The following is a 5,285-nucleotide window of genomic DNA, read 5'->3' on the forward strand; positions in this document are numbered from 1 at the left end:
CTAGGTAAGGACGATGACGTTCAGGGTATTTAAACAGTCATTTTATTGCAATGTACGGCCGATATCAATTTCTCACAATTTTCATGACTACAATGAAGACTGTGAATTACACTATATAAACAAATATATACATGTATATCATGCAATGTATATCATTCCTGGGGGGGGAGGGGGGATATGGGAAACATTTTCCTTTTGATACTCTCGTTAATTTTTCATTATTATTCAACTATTTTATACACATGGACATAAATCATTTCCCAATATAAATGTATTCACTATTTAGTAATGAAGTTACTTCCCACGAAGTAGACTGAATTAATCGTTTTTTTCTTTTTGATTAATTGACCTACCTTAAAAAATGACTTACTACTTATATAAATAAAATGTAATTCAACTAATATAACTTTTATGAGTTCTATAATAGGACGAAACGGCCGTCCAGTGCTTCCAGGTTTTCCATGGTGGTCTAGCTTCAAGTGAAACATGATTTCAACTATGAAAATACTGAAATCTCTACAAAACCCTTTCTTACTTTTATGAGTTAAGAGATCATGAATGAATTGAAGATAAACCATCATGGAAAACCTGGAATCATTGGATGGCCGTTTCGTCCTATTGTGGGACTCTTCGGTAGTGAGCATTCACTTTGTTATTGGTTAAATATATCATATTTCTATCATATAACAGTTACAGTATTCTTAAAGTTACAAATGAATCAGTTAAAAATCAAGGGTATTAAGTTGAACTAAATCCTTCAAATAATCCTATATTATTCTCAAATTACTTACTTACTTACGCATAGGCCTCCAACCAGCATTCTTCATCCAACTACATTTATTTCCAGTTGTTATTCATCCTTTTGATGTCTGCTTTCAATTCTCCATGTTGTATGTTCTTTTCCCTGTGTATTTTCCGTTTCTCATCAGGATTCTAAGTTAGGGTTTGCTTCGTGATTCATTTGGAGGATTTCCGTAATGTATATCCTATTCACTTCCAACATCTTTTTCTATTTTCCCTTTCAACTGAGTATTGGATTGTTCTCACCGCAGTAGTTTACGAATTTAAACAGTCATTTTGTTGTGATGTGCGGCCGATATCTTACAGAACTGTCTAAATTCCTAAACGTTAACGTCCTTAACTCATTGAAACTGTGAATTGATTGAAGTTAAAGCACCATTCAAAACCTGAAAGCATCGAATATCCGTTTCGTCCTAGTATGGAACTCCCCAGAAGTGGGCATCCACGATCCCGCATGCGAGACTAGAAACCAGCACCTTCTGTCTCGTTCGCGATTCCTCAACCTCTAGACAACTGAGCCAGCATCCAGAGGTGTCTATGTCTAACTATATTCAATCAATAACATTGCACGACCATCTTGCATTGTCTTCGGTGGGTAACTGTCTCACATCCAATACGATTAAACTCCACCGGCCACGGCTTCTCATTACAACTCCGAGAATTACTTCTCGAAGCTAGTAGACTGATTTCCTTGGTTAATCACATAGTTAATTATAAAGTCATGTATCACTCTTAATTATATTTTTCTTTGTCAACGAAAAAATATTTAAAGATTGATTCGTACTAAAAATAGCTCAGACGAAAATCATTTCATCTTCATAGTAAACCTAATCTAATGTGAGTTTAGTAATTATTCAAAGGAATTATATCACATGCTCACTAGTGACTGGCTCCAAGAGGTATTTCCTCGAGTTCTAGTGAGAAGCAGTAATCAGTGGAGTTCAACCAGGTCTGTTGGGAAATGTCAACTCACTGAAGACATTGATGAATGGTTGCTCATTTTCGTGGATTGATTGAAGTTAGACTTTAACACCGTGGGATGCCGGCCATCACAGTGGTATAGTGGTTAAGTGCTCTGGCGCGAGACTGGTAGGTCCTGTGTACGAATCTGGCGAGTCGAGATCGTGTATGCGCACTGCCGAGGAGTCTCACAATAGGACGATTTGGCCGTGGAGTGCTTCAAGGTTTTCCTTGGTGGTCAGGCTTCAATTGACTCATGATTTAAACTATATAGAATCATTATTTATTTGACTTACAGTATTACTTAATTTATTGAGATAGAGACAGGTAGAGAACATGTCAAACTTTAATGTCCTTTTCATTACTTCACGAGATTCCAACCCAGGACCTACCAGTCTCGTACCAGAGCACTTAACCAACCGACCACTGAGCCGGCATCCGATAGTGTTAATATCTAACTTCAACCAATCCTCTATATTTACTAGTCATCAATAGTCAGTGCATACATCCTTTTAGTCTACAAAGTTTCCGTAACATTAATAATACCTTGTAACTAATATGGACTCAAGTGATTCTTCTAAAAGATGGGCTAAACTAGACTCTGTAATAATGAGTGCATTCATATGTCTCTGAAAGATTATATTGTACTTACTGATACATTAATACTAATACTCATGACGTGGGTTACTAAGCTGACTAAGACATCAGTTTTGGTTCAAAGTGGGAATATTTACTTATATTGTTCATGTTTTGAAAAAAAAAATATATCGACTATTTCCTTCATTATTTATGTATCCTCACATTACCTTTTATGTAATTCTGTGATTTTTACGCTTAGTTACTGGAACACAGCTTCTAATACTAGACTTGATTTCTTTTACTTCGGAAGCCCTTAGTCACAAAAATATTTTGAAATCCGGTAATCTAAACTTAACACAGTCCGTTATAGAAAAACTTCTTATTTTTATCTTTTTGAAGCAAGTAATTAAAAAGGTCTTGGTATGGTTTTGAACACATTTTTCTTGTAAATATTTCCTCATATCAAGCATACTGTTTGTACGAGTGTTAAGTTTACTTGCTGTAACAAGTTGAAAAACTGTCATTCGCTAAATGTTATAATTTTCTGTATTACATGAAATAAAATGGTATTTGTGTCCTGTCTAAACCAAATCGGATTGTAACTATCAGAAAGAACAATCCAGACAGTGGAAGAATGTTGAGCAATGTTGTGGATTGGTTGAAGTTTGATATTAACGCAATGGGATGCTAGTTCAGTGGCCTAGACGTTAGGTGTTTGCGCTAGACCGTAGTCCTAGGTTCAAATCCCACGTGTGGGACCGTGGGTGTGCACTTTGAAGGAGTCCTATATTAGAACGAACCACTCAGTGATTCCAGATTTTCCTCGGTGTTCTAACATTAACTGAATCATGATCTCATTCAAAAACTCAAAAATCTTCATAACACCATACTGATAATCCAAGATAGTTTGTGTAAATGAGTGACGTATGCTTCAGAAGCTTTGAAATACGTGGAGGATTAGACAGTTTTATCACTTAATATAAAAATGACCTGATGTTTCTTTTAGAATTTCAAAGTTGACCACAAGTGAAAAATGTGGTATAGTCGGGTACGCAGTTGTTTCAACATCTAATTTTGTCAACGACATTAACAAATAATCGATAATTTTCGGTTAACTGGTGGTTATTTATCAGCTTAGTAGACCTGACAAAAATAAATCCTATAGTTTCACATCAACAGCTAACTTTGACTAGATAGGGTTTAGAGACGAGTAGTCACTGAATATTCATCCCATCACGGTTTTGAATTTCTTAACGACGCCTATCAACAACGTCACCAAGTAATGAGCACATTACTCGGCCGTGAAACGATCTTTTGACTTCCTAACAAAAACTTGTCATTTCTGATATCCGTCAGTATTGAAACACTGCTATCATGTTCTTGATGTTAAGCGCTTGATTCAAGGCTTGGAGTTCTCAGATTTTAAACCTGGTTGTTTAAGTAGGGTCAATCAATGATGTAAAACAACAAAAATTATTGACCTACACAACCTTTTATACTAAGAAGGAGTTTATTAATTATCTTAAAAAATCCTAAAGGAAATATGTTTATTTGACATAAGAAGAACTCGTTAGTGTCTACCAGTGGAATCAAGGCGGCTCGTTTCTTCTTGTTTAAGGCTTGTCTGTTGAATGTAGGTGAAACTTCTGGTCTTGGTTTTCACGTTAGGGCTCGAACTTAATACCTTTCGTTTCAAACGCAAACGTGTTATGCACTTACCTACTAATTCCAGAAAGCCAGTTACTATTGCAACGGGGTGAATTTTAATTCATCTATAAGTCTCGGGTTTCACAGCTAATTATTGTCCGAATTCGTTTAAAATGCTTGTGACTTATTGTAAATATTGAAGCAATTTGCTCGAAATGTATATTTGTTAAAAGAGTTTAATCAGTTGCAGTCCTTAACATTAGTAACAGAAAGGTTCGAAGACTTTTATAAATGAATTAGTTTCCATCAGTAATAAAATGTTAGGAGAAATCAATCACTAATTTCACCTATCGTAAATGACTTCCTTACTATAATATTATTTTGTTGAAGCATATAAAACAACATTCTTTCTATAATCGCTTTTTTCTATTAAAATGAAGGTTTTTAAAGATTGTAGTAATTCTTTTCTTATTAGTTGATTTCTTGACTGAAGGTCCTGGGTTCTAATTCCGCATGCGGGATCGTAGATGCACACTGTTGAGGATCTTATTATATGTTTGAAGTTATCTCTGTAGTAATATTATCTGGTATTCAAAGATTTATAAATATATCGTTTACTCGAAAGATTATTAGAAAACCTTTACACTATATTTCACTATGTCATATTTAAAAAACTTATTTTGTTTATTTGAGCGCATGAAGATTGGTACTAGGGGCATCAAATACATGTGCACCACACAATAACAATGAGACCAGTAGCAGTTATCATTGATTTATATGAGGGCTGTGATACTACTCGGGTGCTCAAACTGAGGCGGTGGTTTTCTTAGGGGGGAACTCTCCGAGCATTTGACCTGAAGCTCCATCCACAAGGGAGTGGAGCAACGTCAGTAGATGGCAATCTCATGGTAGCCGATGACCAACAATAGGTTCATACACCATTTGTTCACTCAGGATCCTGGAGCCCATGAGCACCATCGGTATAGAATCAGGGTTTTCCAACTCTCCTAGTTGGATCCTCCATATCCACCAAACCGGTTTAAGCAACGGACATTGGTTTTTTATTCCCTCAATTTCACACACAACACTCTTGCCTCAAGAAAGCAGTCAATAGGAATTTCCTGATAGTGTCTGTATACGTGTGTCCATGTGAGATCATTTCGAAAGGTAGAGCTAACTCTCCCCAACTCTCAGCCGTATCAGAGCATTCGAGGGCATATTTTTAAAAAGAAGATATACTCTAAGCCTTTTATTATGAGTAAGCAAAGCATTGACTTCATATTTATTGGCACAATAGA

Source organism: Schistosoma mansoni (assembly GCF_000237925.1).
Source record: "Schistosoma mansoni, WGS project CABG00000000 data, supercontig 0207, strain Puerto Rico, whole genome shotgun sequence".
In the NCBI taxonomy this organism is placed as follows: domain Eukaryota; kingdom Metazoa; phylum Platyhelminthes; class Trematoda; order Strigeidida; family Schistosomatidae; genus Schistosoma; species Schistosoma mansoni.